Source organism: Balearica regulorum, chromosome 27 (genome assembly GCF_011004875.1).
Source record: "Balearica regulorum gibbericeps isolate bBalReg1 chromosome 27, bBalReg1.pri, whole genome shotgun sequence".
Taxonomy (NCBI): domain Eukaryota; kingdom Metazoa; phylum Chordata; class Aves; order Gruiformes; family Gruidae; genus Balearica; species Balearica regulorum.
The window spans coordinates 2,954,272-2,980,520 of NC_046210.1; the positions used below are offsets into that span (position 1 = coordinate 2,954,272).

General features: G+C 39.6%; 1 protein-coding gene across 1 annotated transcript in view; it reads right to left on the bottom strand.

The window, feature by feature from the left end:
* The window catches only part of UNC5D (unc-5 netrin receptor D), a 229,631-nt gene extending 227,629 nt beyond the window's left edge, over positions 1–2,002 (bottom strand). Inside the window, exon 1 of the mRNA XM_075736593.1 lies at positions 1,752–2,002. The gene's annotated coding sequence lies outside the window, so the exon portion shown is untranslated. The remainder of the gene's footprint in view (positions 1–1,751) is intronic.
* Positions 2,003–26,249: the final 24,247 nt, after the last annotated feature.

Genomic DNA, 26,249 nt, shown 5'->3' on the forward strand with positions numbered 1-26,249 from the left:
GCTGTTTATGATGCCTTGGTACAGATTCAGTGGTCAAACTCTATTAATGACTGCTGCTAGAAAGACCTCGAATAGTCTTTCAGCTTTACTCTGATATAACCAACATGTGAAGTTTACCCCTTTCATCTCTTCAGCTCTGCTGTTACTAAAATTTACTGCCTGAGTTTTTGAGGTCTTGTCCAAAAAGGCCTGCCCTAATGTCCAATGGAATTAGCTGGAACCATTCTGCTTACTTTAGCGGGCATTACATTAGGCAGTTAATCACATTCCTCCCAGTCACCAGAAATCCCATTTACCCTTCTGGATTCCTTTTCCTCAGTAGGTGAAGATACAGTCAATAGCATTATCTGCAAAGTGCATATTGTGTACATTAATCCAACTGCCAATGTTGCAAAAGGGTCAACTGCTTCGGAGAGAGCAAAGAATAAAGTAGTACACCATGGGCACAATTCTTTGGATTGCCAGCTCTATGCGATAGATCACAGGGGATTTTCTGTAACTAGCTTGAAAAAGATACTGAACGGGAGGCAGAGTCCATTACTGACAGAAGAAAAGGCCTGTCAGAAAACCCCAGGCAGCAAGGATGTAGCTAAGATCAGTACAAGAGAAAGTTTCTGCAATCCATCAAGAGAACTGTGTGCAGGTGACCCACGAATCACCTCACACCATTGTACTTTGCAGCAGGCAGTCCTTGTTGGAATTGCCCCTCTGGGCGATGAAAGCACTCTATGTGACACCTGCGAATTTGCCCTTTACTGCTGCAAACCCAAGCTGTTAAATATCATGCTCTTTTGGCTGTGATTTACTCTATTTATGGCCCTCCTTCCACCCAACCTTTCCTTATCACAAGGGATCAATTCTGGACATACAACAAAAGGCAACAATGGTTTTAATAAAAACCAGAAGGACAGGAAAGATTGATTCCACCAATGAAGATGGGCTGTAGCAATGGAGAAAAAGAAAGCAGGCAAACAAGAAAGAATAATATCAATAAAAAAAGCACATTGGTGGCTATACCAACCCACAGGCACATTTATAATAGGTGAAACAACTGTGTTTTCTTAATACCCCTTGTTTTTTCTGTATTCAACAACTCTTCTAATTTAAAGGTGGGTACCTAAAAATGTTCCTGAGGTTCTTCCATGTGACAAGAAACTACTTCAAGGAAGAATACAGTCCTGTAAGATCTATAAGTCTTGATGCAGAAAAGCTAATTTCTCTTGTGACCTTGTGAAAGTTTAATAAAACTTCTGTGTTATTCTGCTTTAGATAAAATTCCAGACTTAGCAAAGGGCTATCAAAATAAGGTCCACTCAGATCTCAGATTTCTTCTGTTTTTAGACCACGCATTAACAAAAAGCATTCAAGTACAGCATGTAAGTAATCAAAGAAAAAAAAAAAAAAGAAAGAGTACTTTGCATTAGCATTCATAAGATATCTGAGAGTTTTCTTTGGCTTTTCACGTACAATGTCATTTTCTTGAAATATGTTTAATAGTTTCAGGTGTTTCATGTCTTCTCTGCACAATATATAAGCAGAAATGGAATTTTGTTCTGATGAAAATATTCTCCATGAAGTATTTTGCAGCATCAGTGAAAGAGATATATTATGTGTAATGAGAAGTGATAAATACGGAAAAGAGCTGTTTATAACATGACTGTAAGGTGATCACACAAACTTCATGTTGATTTTCATTTCAAAAAGCGGGATCACAAGTCTTAAGTTACCCTAAACACACTGATAAGAATTACCTGTGAAATGTAGTCTTCTTTCAGTTGCTAGCTGCTCAGAAGGCCTGCAATGGCATGCAAGTGGAAATCAAGGTTGTTTTTATTTTGTCACGTCTATCAGGTAGCTCATCAGGATCACACTGTACTATCTCCGGTGCCAGTATTCAGCCTCCTTGCCAATTGTAATCATCTGCAAAACCAAAACATGTTCTCAAGCCAAATAAATCTTTAATAGCTGGAGTCAGAAATGCCATCTCAATGTGCACATAACTATCTCGGGCTCTCTCGGAAACCAGTGCTAGAAAACGGTAGAGCAGGGTGTAAGTCAGTCTTGGAATTTGCCACCACTCATGTGAAACAAATGTGTTGCTCTGCAACTTCAACAGCAATGTACTTTTCAAAATAGCCCATGGCAAAATTTCAAGAAAAATTAAACCAACTACCATACAAAGGTGCCTTTGGCAGGAGGCTTTTGACTTCATGTGTTTGAAAGAGCATTATACTCCACGGAAGAGAAAGATGTAATAGCTGCCAAAAGAAAGTATCCTTGTTCCTTCCTCACAAATTCCATACGTATGCACAAATTCATCAAGGGATGCATCTTAGTAAAACAATTTCATCAGCTCTAAAAGGCTGTGTATGAATAAATAAAAATGGGTTTATTTCAATTTTCTTTGCACAGAAGCAGAAGGGTCCAAGGGTTTCAGCAAGAAAATCTTATATGTTTTTTATGCTGTGTATATTCTTGCAGACTTGAATTTCTTCTGAAAAAGAGAGTGGAGTACTGATTTGTCAGGCAGTATAGATGACATTCATTTTTGTTGCAGAGAGGAATTAAAGCTATGACCCTTAAAATGGTACATAAAAATGGTGTTTGTTCTCTTTAATGAAGATAGACTTCAGCCACTTGGAATGCAGGTCCTTAAGAGCAAGGATAGAGGATGTACGTTTGTGCATGAAACAACAATATTACCAGTTTCAAAGTTCTGTAAAAATATTAATTAGCATCATTGAAAGGGCAAAAATAACCCTAGCATGAACTGGAAAGGAAAAATTTTAAAGACACTACACCGACTTATACCAAGATTGTGCTCATATTTTTCTATACAAAGCCAATAGTTTACCCTTGAATGAAATGCCAACTTGGAAAATAATGTATTTTTTTCAGTTCTATGACAAAATTGCATCCTTTCTTTCAGACATTGACTGACACCTTTTATAGAAAAATGAACTAATGTAAGGCACAATAGTTTATTTATTAGAGTGGTGTCTAGTACTGCAAATACTGACACAGTATTTTTCCTGCCCATCTTTATGGTGAGGGTCAAGTCCTCCTCTTGTTTGCACCACTAAAATCTACATTAGTTCCAGTGGTTTTCCAAAGAATATTCCAGATTCTTATCACTGAGTTTAAAAGGCAGTGTGGCCTCTTCTCATTTGAGTATAAATCATCAGTGATTTAGAAATTAATTTTCTATGAAATACATCATAATGTCCCATATTGTACAATATAGAACACCGGGATAGGAAAGCAGTTTTAACAAGTGAAATTTAGAATTACTGTTATAATTGGGGAATAGAAATGAAGTGTGATTCAGCCACTAGGGAATCATTATTTTGGTAGATACTGTGTAACTATCTACATTTCTCTATTACCCAGTTACAAACTCTGAAGGACAAAGAGCCTTTTTAGAAAACCAATTTGTGTAAAGCAAGGTAGAAAAGCTTAAAAAACCCCTTGCTATTCAAAGCATGAATGCCCCCTCAACCTAGTATTTCTATTGAATTTATAGACTGTTCTTATGAATACATGTCGGTCACTCTGGCACACTGCTAGGTTAAGGGTTCTCCCATCTATTGATCTCAGCACAATAAGGAGTAATCAGAGCCACTGAAATTTGATTTTTATGTGATGGAAATGTGCTGAATCATAGCTTATTGTTACACCCGCGTGTTTCAGAAACATTTATAAAACAAAGGTGGGGGGAGGGCTAAATCAAATCACATTCAATGCATGTAGGAGAAATGTCTTTAGAAGACATTGAACGGTCATAAAAAAAACTCTCTATGGAGAAAAGAGCCCTAAAATAAAAGTAAAAAGCAGTGGGAGTAGCAGAAAGACAGACAAAATCATGGAAATGAAAGCCTAATTTTAAATTAAAGTTTCTAAGAACACCCACGGGGTCATAAATGTATATGCGAATGATATTATCTCAAGATGACATAATTACCTGGTTTAGAGTTGCAGTTGTTTACATCGACGAATACAGTTTATTTTAAGTCCCATTCCAGACAGGGGTTGTGAGCTCAGCCCTCATTGCTGCAGAAAAGAGCTGAAGGTGTTTGGCAATTTGCAAATTCAGGCCAGAAAGAGAATATTTGATGGCAATGCTCGGTACAAAGAACTTAACTAGCATGAGACTGGAGTAGCAACTTAGGGAGTGAATGCCAGTGCATAACGAGGAAGACAATTTCAACCCAAATGAGTACAATGAAGCTATTAAAACACTTCATCTCTATTCCTCCTGTGCTAAATGCTACATATATGCCAGTACATCATGCACTTACTAGATTAGATACCATTCAAACGACAGTTTTTATTGATGTTGGGCCTACATAAAATCTACTCAAAGCACAAAGGTTTCAGCAGCTGAATACACATCACGGAAACAGTAGAGGACAGGTGACATCATCACAGAAAGGTGGTGATGAATTTGTAAGGCACACTATATTTCATGACAAAGAGAAATTAGCAAGTGGCTAAACCAGCTCTACGTATGGGTGTGTGTTTATCAACACACATACACACATGTATGCGTATATCAGATATGCACCTGAGGGGAATGTGATGGTTTGCCGACGTATACAGAGCTAGTTACAGGTATAAATCAAATACAACTCACTTTGCAAAACCAGATCACCATGAAAAAGAGTTAACAAACGCAGAATCTCACCAACATTGAATGACTCTTGGTTTTACACAACAACTAAGTTTCTCTTTTCCTTTAAGAATTTAAAAATTCAGAGTTTTTAAAACAAGCTCTCTGTTTTTAAAATGTAAAAGCACAAATAGTATCTGATTCTTCATTACCTACCCATTGCTTCTGTTTCGGTCCCTGAGCTGGGATAGAGCATATAAATACTTCATGAGAACTTTATTTATATAGTCTCAAATAAAGTGAAGCTTCAAAACCAAAAATATTAACTCTGGGATCCTCTGGTATAATAATTGGTTGCCTGTAAGTATAAAAGTTAGTTGAAAAGTATATAACATCAAAATACAATTTAAGTTAAAATGAAAAATTTAGATTTTAAAAGTTGAAGGCAAGCATACTAAAAAAAGCAATAAGCTCAGTTGCATCTAAGAATAACAAAAAAGATGTTGGCTTTTCTTTGTGCCAGAAAGACTGCCAAATGTGACCAGCCATAGCAGTACCTGAACAACATTCTAGGTGACACAGAAGATTAATATTATTGTTAATATTGTTGTTCTGATTATGTATTAGTGGAAGTATCACAATAACACTGTGTAAATTAAGTTCTATTAATTAGCTACTATATTTCACCCTTGAGATGGCATCATTTCAGAAATCGCTAACAAGAAAACTAATTAATGTCAACTTAGCTTAGATGGCAGCTTCTGTGGTCTGGATATCTCCCCAACAGGGGCTCAGTTTGGGTCCTCCACGTCATTTCACAAAGGTCACACATTCACTGAGATCTTGATATTCAAGGGGTAACAGAAAACGCATCGAGGGCAGGTTGCCACACAGATCTCCACCACTGTTACCTGCCTCGGACTAAACAACTGCCTGGAACTTCTAGCACAGTTAGCAGTGCCGCACACTCTGCGCTCTGAACAGCGCTGCTCTGTGTCAGGCTGCTCCTTGGATCAAACCATCCCAGAACACTGGCAACGTCCATCAGGGAAGCCACCAAAGCAGCGGGTGGGAAGAGGAGGGAAGGAAATTCAGAGGACCGCCATTTGGCCAGGAACACAGAACCACAGTCTGCCTACAACAACTCCTTTTAATTGGGATGAGCAGGGTCATAACTCATTGCTCTAAGCCCATTATTAACTCCGAGGAAGACAAAGAAAGCACGCTGTCAGCACACTGCCTTGACTTTGGCTGCGTTTCTAGGGAGTAATAGAAGGGCAGAGCGGGCGAGAGAAACATGACGGACACCCCGAGCTCGCCAGCAGGAATTGAGACCCGCAGCTCGTACCGGCGCCGTACCCGGCTGCTCCCTGGTCTCCCTCACCCAAACCGCACTCCAGGCAGGTCACCTCCACCGGCTCCTCCTGAACGGAGTGGCCAAAGCCTGCAAGGCAGCTGGAGTGCACCCGTTAGCTAACTCTGCCTACCTCTTCTGTAGAAAAGTACTCCTTACTATTTCTTAAGAGTATTTGCTATACATTTTGTGAGATTACAACCCCAACACAAAAACATCAGTCTATTTAATTTCTTGGTGTGAAATAATGAATACAGCTCTACTTATCTGCAAAAATAGCTTAATATTAAAAGAGGTGGGTGTTGACATTTTTTTATCTTACAAAGTGATTATGAAATGAAGCCTTTTATTTCATAACACACAGAAGACAATACCTTGAAATGTGAATATGACTTGGAGTGAAGACAGACTCTATGGATTTGGCTATGAACCTGCTACATGTAACACTGAGTAAAATGCTGTGGAGATCAGCCCTCTCCTGTTCACTGCAGGGAGGCAGCAGCCTGGGGGGAAATCCACGCAACAGCCCAAGGGATGAATGCAGCCTGGAGAATCACTTCTAAGGCAGCCTTAAACTACTACATTCTGATAGCAAGAACGATGTAAACTCAGAAAAAATCATCACATTTCTCCCTCTTTTATCCCCCAAATACAAAATCATTGCCACCTCATGCTCCTGGGGCCTGGCTGGTGAGCTCTGAACCTGTCAGAGGTCCATTTTTCCCAGTCAGCAGAGCCTGAGCAGCACTGGCAACGGCTGAAGTCTAGAGTACCCAACTAACTCTGAGGGGAAAAAAAAAATAAAAGAGGCATTTCTGCCCTAGAGGGCTCCCTGGGAACTTCCTTTGCTTGTGGGAGAACACAGCTGAGGACAGGGACCCTGACCTTGCCTCGAAAGGTGGAGGCAGCCATAGCGGAAGCTTCTGGAACCTGAGGTGTGAAGGCAATCTGAGGCGAGGCCAGCCCTGCCCACCCCCAGGGCGGGAAGGGCTCTGTCACCATTGGCTGGGGCAAGGCGGGGTTCAGCCCTATTGGCTGGGGCAAGGTGGGGAGGTGGGCTCAAGGTTTAGCTCATCTCCCTGAGTGCTGAGGGGCTCATGGCAGCCTCTACCTTCCATTTCCTCCACTTCAACACTTTAACAACAATAACTTTGTGTCTAATGCATATTACGGCCTGTTTGACCATCCTCACGCTTGACGCACTGTTCCCTTTGAAAGCCCACCGTTAACTTTTAAAAACAGGCTGAGATTTTTATGAAGACTGTGGTATTTTCCAGCCATGCGAGGTGTTACCGTGCTGCCCAGCACCAGAGCTGGCACCGCATCCCGCACACTCACTCCTGTGCTTTGTTTTCATGAGATTAGATAATTGATTATGCTCTTCCTGGGAGTGAGTCAGAGCCCATCAAGACAATTGCTCGAGCTTCAAAGGGCTTTGTAGAAAGAAATCCCATGTATCGATTTGTTCAGCAAAACAGGGCTTTCAGCATTGAGAGCTGCAGATTTCCTGAAGAATTTTCAAAGGGACAAGAGAACAGACCAACTTTGAAGGCATTTGTGGAAAGGCTGCTATTCCAGTAGTCCAAGTTTTCAATCAGTTTTGCAAAATTTCCTTTTGAGTTTATTCTTTTGAAGAAAGAAGAAACACTGCTCTCCTCCTTTTGGAAACAGCAGTTATTAAATGGTTTATAAATGTATTAATAAACCACTAATGAAAATAAAAACAGCAACTGTTTGTTATTTTGTGGCCTTCTATAAAACAAAAGCAGAAAAAATTACTTATTCTTGCCTGTTTGTCTGGGGAATACATAGGACTAGACCATGGGGTAAATATGTGACCATTTAGTTAAGCCTTAATTTTGCCAATATTCATTCATACAGCTGTGCCAATGGAAAAGAAGTTTCTCTAATAGACATGAGTGTGAAAGACAAACATTGCATTAGATACCTTCTCCTTTTTTAGGTGTTAAAATTCATTCCTATTTAGAGGCCAGAACACACCTCCTATTGCATCGTTATTACTAAAATTACATGAACTTCATTCTTTGGACCAACCCTTTGCAAAACATTGAATTTCACTTGAGGTTGCTAGACGGTGTTAAATACATTCTTGTATTATTTTCAAATGGTCTTGTGTGTATTCTTTTTCTTGAGAGCATACAAGCTGATCTCTAGCATACTGCGTGGAAACAATTCATACAACTGGAAATATTTAATTCCATTTTCTCTAGCATAACTGTTTTCCTCTAAAAATTAAGTTTGCTGCAATAATGCAGTAAGTGGATGTAGGCTATTTAATTCCTATTTTAATCTCTGTTTTCTTAAATTTGTAATGTTCTCTTCACCCCCCAACATCTCCTTAAAAAAAACCCAACACACAACGACAACAAAAAAACAAGTAGGTATCAGAGCTGTTAATAATTGATGAAGCATTTGTAAACCCTTAGCAAATGAACAGTCAAGTGACACATGAATAAAACATTTGGAAAAAAGTCTCTGACAGCTAACAGCATTCTGAAGCGGAGCGTAAAATATACAGGTATTACTTTAAAGCAGCATGTGTGCAATATAAAAAATAAGGTTGGGGAAAGCGCTGGACCTCTGCTTTGTTTGCGTGTTGCGTAGGAAGGGTTGTGTGGAAGGGGACTTCACGAGGCACTCAGTGAACATCCTTTCCACAGGTTTCAGCCCCGTTGGAGTCTCAGCCCTTCAGCAGCAGCCCCTGGTATGAAGTTTCTGCACTGCTGTTTCATAATAGTTGCTGCATGATTAATACACTCCCTAGCATTGATGCGATACTGATAAAAAGGCTCTTTTATTGACATTGTTTACTACTTACAATTTACTGTAGTAACATTACGATGCTAGTACTATTTCATTATTATTTCACCATAATATTTTTGCATTGCCATACAGACACAAATCTCTACATCTGCTTCTTCCTACCACGCCACTGCAAGTGTAAAAGACACAATGAAATAACACACGCATGGAATACACAATGCAGTGTAAATAAAAAGGTCTGGAACTGATGACCTGGATTTCACTTAAGTTTTATGCAAATAAAATACCAGTCTTGCTCCTTCCTTCCATCAAAAAAATGGGATATTTCACTGCATCAGATTCTAACCCAAAAGGTGAGGATGCATCAGGTCTCCAACAATGGCGTTAAGATTTCATGATACTGTCAATGAGAGAAGATTTCTTTAATTTGTTTTACCTGTCTCAGCTCATATTAGACAAACAGAAGAGGGATTTTATTGAAGAATATTAAATGTGGAGTTTTAAAAAGAAATGATTGCATAATGTCAATGATGCTAGTTGCAACAGACAGGAGTCAATCAAAAAATCCAACTCCTAAACTCCTCCATTCCTGAGGTCAGAGAAGCGATGGGTGTGAAATGCCTATTTAAGGCAGCAAACCAGTGGCTTCGTAATGGGAAGACGCATCACACAGGAATTATGATGCTACATTACTAAATATAAAGGCATCTTCTGGTTGACTTTTTTAAAACGGACAATAATGATATTTAGATGTAGCCTGCATGTATGAAAAAAAGTGTTCCGAGATCCACACACACACTTCTGTTGAGAATCTCTGCAGCCTCACAGCACGTGACTATCGCTGCTGTTTCCTCTAAAAGGTCATCAGACACTCACGAGGTGGTGCTTCCATTACACACCAGTTACGCTCCTTCCTTTTTGCATTTCCATTTGCAAGTTATAGATTTCCTATACATTTCAATTACAGTACTCCCCCCCCGCCCCAGTTAAATACGTTGCTGGGGCAACAAAGGTTTAACGGAGCGACAGCAGAAATAATTACTTATTTGATAACTGGTATCTTTCAGTGGGGGCATTAGATTTGATTTTTTACAGGGCAGGCTTTGCAAAGGAAAGGGAGATGTGGGGAGGGAAGAGGGGAAGAACTGACTGAGCTCTCATGCAGTTTTGATCACAAGTCAGAAACCATGTTTAGCTTCAAAGAGACTGTTAGGGAAAGTTACCATGAGGGAATAAAAGGATGGAAGAAGAAAAGAATCTCCCTTGCTCGGGAATGTTTGTACATTTTAAATGGCAGTTAGAAATGTTGTGCAGAAAACGCTTGACTGAATCTTGCATTATTCTTTTTTTACTTCAGTTCTAATACAAAAAGGCTGGTGAGGAGAATGTCCTGATGATCCTGTCATTAGAGTCACTGGATCACAAACTTAAAGATTTGCCATTCTAATAAAGAACAGCTAGAGAGGAAATAATAAATATGTAACACTTCTGCTTTTTAAAGCACTTAAATACATTATTCATGTAGATTTTATTGTTTAAATCGAGTTGGGGAAGGGTTTATGCACCATTAAACAAGCAGATCCTGACAATTTTTTTTAACTGGGTAGACTGAAGCCAGATTCCCTGTTCTGATAAACGACATGATTTAAGTAGACAGTTAATAGCAGGTCCATGTTAATAGGAAATAACTCAAGTTCCACGAACTAATTGTAAGGAAACTTTTTTCCTCACGTTCTTTACTGTAGTTACAGGTCTTGCCAACGTTTGTTATATTGCATAGCATCTCACACAACATAAACAGAATGAGAGGCAGTGTTAACGTGTAGTATTATGGTATTTTTCTGCTTGTACGATGGCAGCAGCAGGAGATGATTTCTATGAGAAATACTACATGCTATTGTAATACAAATGTATGCTACAACAATCCCAAGGAACTTCTTTACAAAAGGATCATATTCGGAGTTAAAGGAATACATTACAGTAGCATAATTTCCTAAAGAAACTTTTTAAAACTTCATGGTTTTAAACTGATTAGGAATTTCAGGATTGTAGCCAGCACAGATAGCTCTGAGCCTTTCAACATGCAGCGGAGCGGCACTGCTTACGGGACCTTCGCAGGAAGAGCGCTTTCCCTCAGCGTGTACTTTATCACCCAAAGCACACTGTCCTCTCTGCTCTTCATTCCATTGTTTTTCCTTCCCCCTTCACAGGCAGTGAATGCTACTGGGGTTTGGATTAGCATTTCGGTTCAGATCAGGAGTGTGCTTTTGAAGTAAATTGCACAATCATCCCTGTTTTCTAAGCTTTGGTTGACACATGGAATGGTCAGTGTCTAAACTAGATTGGTTATAAAAGCCTTCCTCTTCCATCTGGGAAGACTGGAGATAAGACACAGTTTATAGACTTAGAAAGGCTGGCATAGACCATTATGATCTAGGCAGCCTGACTTCTATAAAATAGGCCAGAGAATGTCATGAGATGGTTTCCCTGTAAGCCAGATAACTTTTTGATGAACTGCCTCCGAGAGACATATTCTTTCTATTTAAAAGAACGCAGGTGGCAGTTAACCACACCATCTCTACATAAATTATTCAAGTTACTCATTATCCTCACTGTTAAAAAAAAAAAAAAAAAAAAGAAAAAATTAAAAAAAAAAAAAAAAGAGAGACCACTGACCCCACAGATTATTTCTGGAAGTAAGGGAAGTTCCACCACCCCTGGACCTTGGCCCTATACGCAAAGTTTGTTGGCATTTCCAGCTGGGTACATTCAGTGTGGTCCCACTGGTGTCCCTGAGGTTCATTACAATTACCCTCCGTCTAAATCAGCAAACTACAGCCCCAAACCTGATCTTGTCTCCACCACAGAAAGCGCAATTCCCTCTCTAGGCAGCTTCTCAACGAACATTTACTAACACAATATTTTACAATTAGCAGTTGTCCCGTTACATACTCAGGAAAGATAGTAAGCAGGTGTAAATCTCTAGTTTCATCTCCATCAATATTTCTGTCCCTGTCTGTCTCTAATTGCTATTGACTGCAGAAGGTATTTTTTCATTGAGGCATGAGGTAAAGTGATATTGATTACAGTAAATGAACTTTTCTGTAGTCTGAGTCAATTGGGAAGGTGCAGAGAGGAAATTGCAAGAATGTTTACCTTGCACATGAGTACAATTCCTTTTTGGAAACTCTCTGCTTGGCTAAAGGACTGTGTGAAGTAAACCCACAGTTCTACTGTTTAATGCAAAAACGTCAAGCTGCTGTGACTTTGGACAGAATGAAAATCAACTTCATTTGCTCAATGTATTGAAATAGAAGAGAAGGAAATTAGAACAAAGACAGATTTAAGTTTTAATCCCTCATGTAAGGAGCTTTTGCCATGTAATTTTTTATCACAACTGCATATTTCATTTCTGGGAAAATAATGGTAAGAAAACAAAGAATTCTCTATCAGCAACATACTTGATTTTATACATCTGTTGGGACCTAGTGCCACATCTAACTTTCTCTGTGACTGGAGAAGCGCAAGAATGTAGGCATCTGCCACAATTCATTGGTGTGTTTGGAACATTCAGGCTGCAGAGAACGTTGCTTCCCTTGTCAATGCACTTAAGATGTAGGACCACATCACTCCCCTCAGAGCTGCACGTAAGCCTTATTAATTTAAGCTTTTTGTAAACAAAAACCCAGCATTCCTTGGATCAAAAGTAATATGAAACAGTAATTTATTTAATAGCACCATCTAAACATCCTAGGTGAGGGCTTTATTCTGCTGCGTACTGTACAAACTCATAATAAAAGCTTACTGCTAAACAGCAGAAAGAAAAGCATCTTCTCCCTTTTTGACATTAGCTAAAGTAAACAGGAAAAATGACATAATTCAGCATGCAGGAAATTACGCCCTTTGTCGTGATTGTGTGCCCAAATCTGCATGCGTAGCTGTCAATCTCTGTCTAGACTCGGCCATGACCTCACAAGTTCTGTGGCTATGCCAGAGGTTTCTAGGGACATACGATCCGTTTTACCTTCCAAGGCTTAATTCAGGAAAGGCATTGAAGTTCACTCTTTACACATTTAATTAAGTCTCATCTGTCTTGAATTGCGCCAATACACTCGATAAACACTCCTCAGTTTTACCTTAATCCCTATGAAGCTATTTGCTAAAATGGTGACTTAATTCATGGTTCTCAGTGCCCTCTCTTTTATTTTTCTCAGAGAATGTTTTTAACAGCATCCGTTTGCTTACTGATTAATCACTGCATTTCACTGCAGAATCCATAGTATAGATATAGGAATAGGAAAAACACATCTTTATTACAAAACCTACTTTCTATACTAATTTACTGTAAAACAATAATTCAGGCAATGAGATTACTCCATGTAATTAATCAAATCCTTACATTCCTATTGCATTGTTATACAGCATGTGCTGAAATATGTCAACACAGTAACAACGGACGCACTGTGTATTTCATTTACGTTCTAAGTTCTTCAGACCAGGCAGTGTCTATTTGCTGTATCTCCCACAGTGCCTTAACAGATAACAATATAAAAATAATCAACAGAAATAACTATCAGTCAAGACTTGAATAATCCTTTTCAGGTAAACTTAAGTACTAATCAGAACAGTTGCCCGCAAGTTTTTCTGGAGTTCTCCTTCAAAACTATAATGCACAAAGTTCTGGAAGAAGGACTTACTTGAATCACTTCTCAATTTGCTAAGGAATACTTAACTAGCATATAAATATAATATTAAATATAAATATCATATTAGGAGAGCAGGTCTATTTGTCGTCATCCTTTTCAGTTCAATTTTAACTTTTAAAGGCACGAGAACAGCAGTAAACCAGAGAGTCTAAGAAGGCATCTAGTTCTACCTGGTAATATAAATAAGGAAAGCTAAGAGCATATGTGCATTCTAATTCTTATAAAGTGCACATGGCTAATACACTGCTAAAAAAGTAATCAGTAATTCTTAAGGGTTTCCAGTTTCCCCTCCCATCTGCCATTCTGTTGACATTGGATTGGAACCTGGGGTTTTTTCATGTAGATGATGGCGGTGGAAGTCTTCAACCCTCTTAACTGCTCATTTCCTCAAATTTGTGGGGAGCAGAGCCAGGGAGAAAAAGGGGCAAATTCCCCTTATTTTACAAGTGATGATAGCTGGTGGGAATCAGTCTCCTGAGCTTCACATTTAAATTTCCAAGAACAAATAATTTCCTTTCCCTAATAGATTACAGTCCACCTCGATCAGGCTCCTGTACTTACATTCAATAACATATTCTCCTTCCAGAGGCTCTGTGGAGACTTACTTTTTTTTTTTTTATGGAAACATCAATTGTTTCCACCTCTCCCTGGACTCATTTAGTCTGTTTACAAAACATTATCAAATGTCAGTATGTCATCTGTGATTCATTACCTGACGTTTAATTATTGTTCCGTAAATCACTTAGCCAAAGTAAAGAAAAAGCGTAATGAGATTTTTTTAAATATTGGTGACATTATAATTATTTCCCACTTAATATTATGAAACTCTTTGGTTCTGTTAAAGAAAACCCGAACAGAAAACGCTACAAATACGTCTCAAACATTTGCTGCAACTGAGGGATGGAGGATATTTTAGGACGCTTAGAAGTGTATTTATGTGGAATGCACTAATCATACAATTATAGTTTATAATGTCTTTCATCCACATGGATCTTACTGCATATGGTGCCTTGAATTCACTGGTCTCTTTGGTCCTTATGTACTTTTATACTATTGCAGAATGAACAGCACATAAGTGACAAATAAGATAGATAAATATAAGCCCTTAAAAAAAAAATGGGCAAAATCTGTTTCTTTTATTGCTTTCCTAATGTCGTGGTTTTACCCCAGCCGGCAGCTGAGTACCATGCAGCCGCTCGTTCACTCCCCCCCATCGGGATGGGAAAGAGAATTGGAAGAGTTAAAGTGAGAAAACTCGTAGGTTGAGATAAAGACAGTTTAATAGGTAAAGCAAAAGCCGTGCGCACAAGCAAAGCAAAGCAAGGAATTCATTCACTGCTTCCCATGGGCAGGCAGGTGTTCAGCCATCTCCAGGAAAGCAGGGCTCTCTCACGCATAACGGTTACTTGGGAAGACAAACGCCATTGCTCCGAACGCCGCCGCCGCCCCCCCCTCTCTCTTCCCCCAAGCTCCTTATAAACTGAGCATGATGTCATATAGTATGGAATACCCCTTTGGTCAGTTTGGGTCACCTGTCCTGTCTGTGTCTCCTCCCAACTTCTTGTCCACCCCCAGCCATCCCGCTGGCAGGGCAGTGCAGGAAGCAGAAAAGGCCTTGGCCTCGTGTAAACACTGCTCAACAATAAGTCCATAGAACAAAAACATCTCTATATTATCAATGCTGTCTCCAGCACAAATCCAAAACATATCCCCACACTAGCTACTATGAAGAAAAATCAATCCTCTCAGCTTAAACCAGGACACCTAAACTGGAAAATGCAGAATTCTATTTTTGGTCTTCACTGTGTGCTTATTTTGCAGGGGGAAAATAGAGTGAATCATCAGTTTGGGCATAAAGGATGGACTCATAGTTCAAGCTGTAATACGGGTGGAGAGGAGTACACCAGAGTAGAACGACATCCTGATTTGGAAAAAGGGGAAATTAAAGGATCTCTGACAAGCAGCAACTGTTACTGTTGGTGCCATTAACTCACGTGAAAATTCTGATGGAATTTTCAATGAGGGAAACATAAGTTAGAGGGAAACACATATTTTCATAAAGGCTCAGAAATTCACACTGGGTATAAATAATAATAGAACTTAATATCTAGCACATGCAGATTAATTTAAAAGTATATTGTTATTTTTCTCAGTTTTCCATCCTCACATCTAAATGCTTCTGGTTTTCTTGTAAACACATAGATTAGAAAAATTATGCAAGGATGAAAGTGTCATGTTGATTCAGTAGGAATGATTTTTGCACCTGAGAAACTGGGTAATATAAGGAATAAGGAAAAGCATAAGGAAATCGCTACCCTATTTTTATTTTTAATCTTGATAGGCCAGAGAACATCCAAAGTTGGAAAGCTTACCTGCCTACCTACAGCCTCAGGATGTCACTTTACTGAAAAAAGAGAAGAACCATCAGAGTAAGGGATACGGCCGCACGAAGATACTATACGTGAGTTGCCTTTTTGGAAATCAAAGCCCAGGATAAAGTATTGGATATTTTCTTCCCTTCTGTCCTTTCTGCATTCATCAAGGGCTGCAGACTGAGTATAAAGAACTAGCCTTTAGGGCATAATTATACAAAGAAAATCAAACATTAGGAAAAGTAGTTTGCAGGGGTTTTTTTATTTGACTATCATTAAGTGAAGTGAGAGTGAAAGATGTAAATAACTTGACTAATTTATAATCACTACGAAAATTCAACACTGGAAGGAAAATTCCTTTGAGAGTGTGTTTCAGTATGATGTCAAATTATGTTCTGTGTCCAATATCAGGGTTTTCAATTATTCCTAGAAGGGCAGAGAGACAAGATAGCTTGTAAACATGCAAACCACGCCATCATATCAATGTAAGTACAAACATCTGTAGGGATAAAGTCTGTCCTCACCTAGCATAAGTCGAATACTCCAGCTACAGGCAAACTTCAATCACTCCTCAAAATTTTTCCTTCAAAATATTTCACTTATAATGATATTTGCTCTTCTATGATACCTTTCATCTGAGATCTTAAAGTGCTTTGCAGGCATTAATTAATTAAGCCTCAAACTGCACCTGGGAATCAGGAAAACCTTTATAATCATTTCATGGAGCAGTTAAATGGTTTGTACAAAGTCACACAAAATCATTCCAACCTCAGCTCTGTGGTCATTAACACAGAACGTATCCTCTCTCGGATGAACCCAGTGGTATTATTTTTATTTGGATCAGTTGTGATTGATTTTCAAAACACCAGAGTACAGAACACAGAGTTTATATCAGCTATATACTTTTTAGGACAGCTTTATGCCATTTGCAAGATGACTGACTGTACTTGATCCAGCATAAAGTATTTTGGGAACAGAGGGAAGTGCCTTCTCTCGTGGAGCAGAAGGTTTGTAACCAATGTGCGCAGCGAATAAAGGGTCTCGTTTCTTTCTCCTCTACTGAGCTTCACAAAGTGAGGAGTCAGACAACAGCAATGTAATGACTGGGCTGGATCCACAGCCCCTAAAGTCTGGGAAACGTTGATTTTAAAAGATATGGTGCACAGACATCCCTGATTCACATATGGGGCACACACAGAACTTCTTGTAAGAAAAGGTGACTGGGGCTTACATCCCCATTCTTTTATCACACAACGTATGGATTACATAGAGGAGAAGCACAGAGGCATCTTGCTTCAAATTTTAAACCTGAAATTGAATTTTTTCCCCCAAGTCTCTTACACTATTTCTAGAAAAGCGTGACTTGAAAACAGGAGTGACAGTATCATTCTGACATGGCGTAAATCTAAAACAAATCATCTGGCTTCATCACCTTCACAAGTGATAGTTAAACAGAGGCGCCTAACTGGATATAACCTGAGCTAAGGTTAAGCACTGGTGAGAGCACTCTTAATGGCAAGTGACAGTACAAACCGTGTTAATTCAAATTATCAAGCTTGCCTCAGGACAGGTATTCATTTATTTGAGTGAATATATAGACAAGCTGTAAAACAAGCCAGGTTGGATTGATTACTAAAAATACATGAAATCTCTACTGAATCAATTGATCTCTCCCTTCTCCTTTCCTAGACTTTAGTTGGACATACCTGTTAATGTGGATACCACCTTTTGCTAAAAACCTGACCTGCAATAAAACATGTAAGCAAATTAAGCTAGAACATGAGTTTAGCAAGCCTTACACTACTAGAATTTTCAATATCCTAGCCCAGATCAGATTTTTCCCCTGCAAGTCAGTCTTTTATCCAAAACTTTGCAGTGTGACTCCAAATATACTGACAATTTCCAAGCGATCTGCTGGAATTAGTGCAACATGTTGTACATGCAAATCTGGCTTTCAAAGGTTTACTTTTTGCTTTAATCATCAGCACTAAAAGGACCTAGTGTTTCCCTTTCATCTGGCAGCAAATTAATTATAAAAGCTATATGGTAATATTAATATTGTCTTACTGTAGATCAATGGTTTTATTACCTTTGATTCTAATATTATGTACTTGATGACAAAACCTAGATATATATATCCAAAAATTTCAAGGTGGAAAATTCAGGTGAAGATTTAAATAGAAATGTTTTATCTTTTAATCTGTTGACTCAGTTTAAAGTTCAAAAATATAATTGACTTTGGTTCACTGTTAGGAAAATAATTTATAAGAATCCTTAATATACACTTGTGGGGTTTTTCCCTCACTTGCATCACCAAGGGAGGGTAAAAGATTCTGTGGTCTGGATATCTCCCCAACAGGGGCTCAGTTTGGGTCCTCCACGTCATTTCACAAAGGTCACACATTCACCGAGATCTTGATATTCAAGGGGTAACAGAAAACGCATCGAGGGCAGGTTGCCACACAGATCTCCACCACTGTTACCTGCCTCGGACTAAACAACTGTCTGGAACTTCTAGCACAGTTAGCAGTGCCGCACACTCTGCGCTCTGAACAGCGCTGCTCTGTGTCAGGCTGCTCCTTGGATCAAACCATCCCAGAACACTGGCAACGTCCATCAGGGAAGCCACCAAAGCAGCGGGTGGGAAGAGGAGGGAAGGAAATTCAGAGGACCGCCATTTGGCCAGGAACACAGAACCACAGTCTGCCTACAACAACTCCTTTTAATTGGGATGAGCAGGGTCATAACTCATTGCTCTAAGCCCATTATTAACTCCGAGGAAGACAAAGAAAGCACGCTGTCAGCACACTGCCTTGACTTTGGCTGCGTTTCTAGGGAGTAATAGAAGGGCAGAGCGGGCGAGAGAAACATGACGGACACCCCGAGCTCGCCAGCAGGAATTGAGACCCGCAGCTCGTACCGGCGCCGTACCCGGCTGCTCCCTGGTCTCCCTCACCCAAACCGCACTCCAGGCAGGTCACCTCCACCGGCTCCTCCTGAACGGAGTGGCCAAAGCCTGCAAGGCAGCTGGAGCGCACTCATTAGCTAACTCTGCCTACCTCTTCTGTAGAAAAGTACTTCCTTGACATGTGTTTGGATTATTTTGTGAGATATGTGCAAGTGCTGTAAATGTTAGAACGAGGCTCCTTTTTGCTTTTCTGATTCATGTCCTTTATCACCATACTTTGTTGCTACCTCCCTCTCTCTTCCCTCTGCTCATTTATTTCTGTGTTCTCTTTCTCCTCACTCTCCCGCCGCATTTCATCTGCTCTCTTACCTCAGCAACAACCCAGCACGGAGGCAGCTGTGTTTTCTCATCCTTGTTTCCACTGGTTCAAACAGCAGGCAGGCCCCACCATGACTTATCAGGTTCTCGTGATAGGACAACCCAAACATGTCTGAAAGGTGTTCCTGAGCACAGAGCAGAACTCGGAAACATCTGGCTCTTCACACCTTTGCCAAGCATATTGCTTCCTTGTGACTCAACTGCGTAGTGATAAAATGGGAGCGATCTTACTTCTGTTCTACCTCAAGTGAATTATTTATCACAAGCAATAGTAATGGGGCCGTTCTAGTACGTGTATACGCACACTCACATGTACACACACACCCCCTTGCCTAGTGAGTCCTCCTATCAATGAGTCTTCTTTTTCACACCTTGACTTTAATTCTGCTGTATCCCACTGCTCCCACATTATCTCTGAATACATACTCATTTCAAAGAGCATCTGTTGTTCTTTGAGCTTAATTCTTTTTTCTGGGGTGGTGAGAGGGGTGGGCTCAGACGAGAAGAGGAATAATGAAATCTTTTATTGTTACCTTCTTGTAATGCAACTTTAATGAGCTTTTTTTTGCACAACAGTGTAATAACAAAGCCGGGCTGCGGACTGTGCAGCTCCTGATCTCACTGTGGGAGCTTTTTCCTTTGATGTGACTGCCAGAAACACCTTCAGTTAGTAGCGACAGTTTTAATGTTACAGCTCTGTAGTGCTCTGTGTGTACACGTCTGATGAAAGTTAGTCATCTTGCAGCAATAAAGGCAAACTACTATATTTAGGGCACTCTAATTACTCATCTGTATGCCGGATATGGCCTTGTAAACTAAGCCCCCCTCCCCTTCTTTTAATTATTATTTTGTTCTTAACAAGATAGAGATTAAATTGAATGCTGTAGATCAAGGCAGAGAAAATGACTGTTTTAGTGCACCTTGAGCCATGGCTTTAGTAAAACATGATTATGGGAGTGTTTTATCTGCTGCAGTGAGGGAAATCAACTGAGGGGTAAATGGTTTCACTTTGCTTATGGAAGCACACATCCATTTCATGGCTTTTGGATCGCTTTCCTAATCATCGCTTCTTAAATAGCAAACAGGAATGGTAATACTATGAACAATAATCAAAATTACCTCCCTCTCCTTTTAGATTATGCTCCCCACTACTCTGAATCTCTCCTGTGTGAACTCAGATTTCCATACTATGCTGCCACCTTTTCACTCCATGCAGATTCTCAACCGATAACGGTGGCCTCATGTGAATACTGTGTTAGGCACTGTATAAACATGAGGTGAAAAAATTATCCTTGAGCTGAAGAGCTGGCAGACTAAATATAGGATAAAAGACCCTAGCTGGATGCAGAACGTAATTGAGGGTAACAAAAGATCAGAATCAGAGAGCTGTGTTTATAAGCAATAGTCTTAACATACAGGTAATCTAAATTGCAATGAAAGTATTTTGAAGGTATTACAAGAGAGGGAATTCTTACGTGGGATGCAAAGGTGAGAATGTGATCTGCAAGTATATTGGCTTTGCAGACTTTTATAGAAAGCTCTTTTCATACAGAAGTGTTATGGGAGGGGGGAAAAAAAAAGAGAAGGTATTCCTACGAAAATGCGGCCATGTTACAGCATGAATTTGGAAAATAAAGGATAATAAATAATATGCATTATACGTATTTGCTAATGGCCCAACAAATCATACACACTCATTTGATTGCAGTCTTGTTTCTAGTCTTCCTGTATCATCTTTTTCTTTTCACCTCACTTGAAAAAATATTTTGATTTTTTTTTTCTGGTAATGAATGTGCAATATCTAAGATGTGCTAGGATTGCAAGTGATCTCTGATAATTCATCTAGTCCATTAATCTCAATCATGGCTGCTCTGGTTTTACTCTCCCTGCAGTATTCTGGTACAAAGCCCTTCCTAAAAGCTAATCAAGAACTTGGGGTAGGAGAGATCACAGTTCTTTAAATCTCTGTATGGTCTCCCACTTCTCTCCCTTCGCTCCTGACTTGGATCAGTTCAAGGTAAATACAACTACTTCAGCTATTAAAGGAGGATTATTTACTGCTCAAACATCATAAAGTGTGCCTGGACACCATGGTGATGAATATAATAGAAACAAGAAAATATTGTTCTTATTATATTCCCTCTGCTATTAAGCATGCTATTCTTTTTCAACATCTGCACCCACAATAAACGAAGTTTTGGATATCATAAGTATTGTATGCTTTTGCTATTACACACATAGTGCAAGTCTTGACAATCTATTTTCTGGATCGTAATTTTACTGTGCATTTAAAACTTTAGCAGTACCAGAAATGCTTTAGAAATCAACTCAAAAGAATTCTTGAGAGTCTGAATTATGTATACGTGACATGCATCTGTTTGGACAAACATTTGCCAGAAAATAGAAGCTAAAGATGAGCTGAAAGTTTTCCTTTTTTTTTTTTAACCAACCTGAACACAGAGCTTTTTTTTTCTTTTGCAAGAGATGACGGCACTAAACAGAAGAAGGCAGGAAGACTTTTCTTTAACTTTAGTTTAGATGAAAGTGGAGTCACCAGCTGTTGTTGGAGAACCATAAATCGCCCACGGACTCAGCTGGTTTAGTTCAAAGGCTCAGATAATTTACTTAAATAATTACCTTTCCTGGGAGATGCGAGTTCAGATTTTGTTATAAGCAGTGCTTTAACGTACTTTGTAAATACTCCGATTCTGTTACAATAGCCTACCCTGTGAATCTCTATTTTATAGGCTATCATACAAATGCTACCCCACACGGATATTTTGGCTCTCATTCCGCAGAGCTCTGTTAGGCCAAGCTTCATTTTCCACTTGTTGTTCCAGCTACAGGTCCATTCCATACTGCTAATGGTTTTAGAATGGATGGAAATGTCCACTAATGGCCACACCCTTGATTTTGAGAAGAAAAGAGAAATGGCAAGCAGGGAGCATGTCATGACCCCAGTAAATACAGTACCGAGGAAGGCAGATGTGGGTTCTTTCCCATCCCACTGCTCTTCCGAGTTCATTCCCCACCTGACCTGGCACCCGCGCTCACACAGAGAACAGCGATCCAGCACATATTATCCCCTGTGAACTCTCATTGCTCCCTTTTCCACTTAACTTTAAAGCCTTTAAAAGCCTCCGAAATAAATGTGTGCCTTTCTCACTGCTGTTTGCAGCCCAGAAATGCTTGTACACAGGTAGCTGAATGACACAAAATGTCACTGAGCTGCTGCTCCGGCAGGAGAATACATTTGGTAGAAATACGCTGCCTGAGATTCACCCAGTTTCTACTTTCTATCACTGAATTGTTGTCCATCTAGCTTACTAAATGGCAATTAGTAATAAACATTATCTCATTTCAAGATCGTACCGGAATAGGACTCTCAGCAATATGAATATGCGAATACAAGGTGATAATTTCATGACAAAGCTATGGCACCTATTCCTGCGTTTTGTTACGCTACAAAACCAAAGTCACATAAGTGATTTGGAGCCTGAAGCTCCTGACATGCATCTTCTCTCACTGGCTTTAGTGTATCCTAGATATCAGATAAGCACTTTGGATTTACCATTTATTACTGACACAGAAACCGTCTTGTCTTTACGCATAGACGAGGCAAAAAAGTGACAGCCCCCCCCACCCTGCAAACTTCCCTTCCACCCTGTTACAGCTTGGGATCACAGAACAGCACACGCCACGCACAGAAAGCAAAGCCGCCACTGTTACGTTCCGCTCTTCAAGGGGAGATGCTTTATCTGAAATTGAATCCATGATGCTGGATTATTGGTAGATACGATACAGCTTTTGCACAAAAATACCTCCGTGTCTGTTAACTGCAAATAAGCGTGCGTACTTTAGACACATGGAACAAGCAGCTCAGAAGAAAAACAAAATCAGGCAAAGGTCAGCCCTATGATTGATTTAGAAAGTAAAGTAAAAAATTAAAATAAGACATCGGGAATTAGAAAAAAGCTGATATGCTATTTAAATAAAACGCAAAGGGACAAAGCTAGGATACAAAAGGTCAAAATCTTACTTTCGCTACAGTTTACAAGAATTTATGCAGATGACGCTTGGGACTTGTAAGCATAGTTATGTGAGAAATGCCTTTATTTGTATATAATTTATAAATGACTACTGCAAAATGTGTCTGGGTCCAAGCCTTTTCAGCCATGTGGCAAAAATGAATTTTAAGGTTTCTTTCCCCCGTGGGTATAAGGAAATGCCTGTGCTCTGCTGGCAAAATTCCTTAGCATTAAATGACACAGACGTTAGTGATACATCAAAAGTATATGATATATAATGTCAGGGTTGTTTAAAATCTGCACGAGGATGCTGATTTAAAATCTGAAATACAAGGAGAGGCTGGTGTCAACTAAGTAGGCGTTCTCTCAGGTCCTTTGAAAATGTTTGCGTAGTATAACCTGAGCAAAGTCCCTTTGCTGCCCTTCTGTGCACGCGTGGCTTCGGGACTGGAACCAGCTAATCCATGAATTTACTAAAACTTTAGAATCTCATCAATTTCTATCCCACCCGCTTCTACAGACTGCATCTGAAATATGAGAGAGATGTTATTACCAGGTGAGATTTCATCTGGCTGTTTGGAGAAAGGTGTGCCTTGGGTTTTGTTTCTTAAGCCTGTTGGTTGGAATTGTTATTTCTGGGGAACCTGCAGGTTGCTATATTAATCCTAATGAAAATATTCAGAGGAAATCACCTCTGTCTTTCTCTTCTGGGAGATACTGTATTTGTTTTTCCATCCCTTTATTTGTGTGTGTACTGAAGGCATGAATGAGACACAATGTTTGGCAATATTCGTCCAACCACACCATGTCATTTCCAAATAAAATATGCCTCAGCTGAAGCAAGGCACACAAAAATCCTACAGCTTGCTCTTTCATTCTAATAAGATTCTTTGTTTCTCATGCTGGAAATCTCTCTGACTTACTGGTGGTGTCTTGCACATTTTTCAGACGCAGGCAGGAAAGTCTGAAAGAACACAGCCGAGGAGGAACTGCGCACTCCATGTATTTCCCTTTTGACCAGAGGATTTCTGTATAAGCCCACAGAGGGATTTGCTGTAACATACTTTATTTCTTGGCAAGATCATTTATATAGAAAAATATTCTGAAAGATGCAGTAAACAGCTCAGAATGTGCTAGGCTTAGGTAACCTGAGCAATACCTGCGCATCTGGTAAGCCAAAGGAAATCAAGTGAGGTCAAGGACACGGAGAGACGAACTAAGAACTAAGCTGCTGAAAAAAATTACAATTAGAAGCAATCCACTTTGAAGAAGTTTTCACTCTCTCAGCTTCCTGTATTATTTTCTTTCCCAACATTAACTGGTATGTTCCATGGATGATGGATAAATTTTTTTAAATACCCACATAACACAGGAACCTGAAATCCCCAGACTCAATAAAAGTTACTCCCTGCTGTCATCTAACTATTTTATTATATCCTAAACAGAATACACAGAGCTGATCTAACTGGCTCAATTCTTATTTCCTTCTTTCATTATTTCAGCTTGTGGATAGTTTTAATAGTTTTTTTCCATCAGCTTTAACTGATGTTTTAATGGCTAAGGTACTATTCTGTTTTTTAACCTCAGGCTTTTCCTATTTCTGTCAATGACTTCCATTAATAGTCTTCTAAGTGGGTTTTGCTAGCATCCCAGCCCACTGCTGTTGTATTGAGAATTATGCTTTTTGACTTGTCAGAAATGCTGTAATTTTGCTTTTTTAAAAATGCTCCACTTTATCCTAATTATCTTTATAAAATAGCACATGTAATCTCCAGAATGACATTCATTGGCCCTTGATCAGAAAGTACCTGGCTCCTTTATATTGTGAAGGACAACAGGCAATCCCATCCTAAGACACCTGCCTCCCATCTGTGCACAGAGTTAAAAACACAACAAAAAAACCCACAAAGAAACCCCAAGCCAAGCCACCTAAAAGATAGCACATTGCCTGAGGCACAGAAGAGCTGCTGTCTTCTCTCAGGCCTTGTCCGCGGGTGAACGTGCCTGAAGTGACTACGGTGCACGGAATATTGAGTTCCATAACCAGCCTCAAAGTCCCAGGTTTGTATCTCAGTGAAGAAATGGCAAAGTCTTCAGAGCAGAACTAAACTAAACAGCACCCTAATCTAAGGTTGTCAATCCCAGAGACTGTTTTGAATCTCCAGATGTTTCTTGCAAAGGTTCCCCCCCCCCCCCCCCCCCGTTTTTCATAAAAATTTGTTATCATGAAAGTGGGTGAAAAGTTCCATTTTCATTCTGAAAGGAAACAGCATCTCACATCCCTGCAGTGGGAAAGATCCTGAAAACCTGGCCCAAGCGTAACACTCCAAGCGCAGAGGGGAAAGACCACACAAAAGGAAAAAGTTGTTAAGAAAACCTTTAAAATACCTGTATATTCATATGGCATTTTTGAGACCTGACTCGGGATTTTTAGTCATTTATAGTTAGCAAACCAAGACGAGCCCTGAACGCTATGGCATGGATTTCAGATTGACTCAAAGCAAAAAAGGCAGCCCGCCCTCACAACGCACCGGCAAACCACCAGCCTTCATCAGCCAGATCTTTCACCCAAAGCCTTCCCAGCTAAGCCTACTGAAAAAACCAAACTAATCAACCCAAAACTACCAGCTTTTCCAATACTCCCTCTTGCAGACACCGGTAAATGAAACCAGAACCAGTCATAGCTCAAAATGAGAGAGGCAATATGATTTTTAAAATTTTTTTAGGGTGGTTTTTTTTGTATAGCCTCTCTAAATTGGTTCATCATCATGTTTTCTTTCTGGATTTTGCTGCCCTGAAAACCTCAATGGTAAGCAATATACTGTCGCTAAACTCTCTCAAAGAGAGAGAGGAATACAATTTTCTTTTCTTCTTTTCCTGTGATGTTGTACTATAAGAACAATAATATTCATTCCTTTGCAGCATAATTAAAATAAACTGCTGTGCTGTGGCATTTAGTCAATTGCAGCAGTCGTTTATTGCCTCATATGCAACAAATCCTCAGAGATTACAACTTAAAGCACATATGAATTTTCACTTTCATGCTCATACTCGGAAGGAAAAATATAAAGGTGCAGCAGCAACTGATCCATAACCCGCTACACTCACGC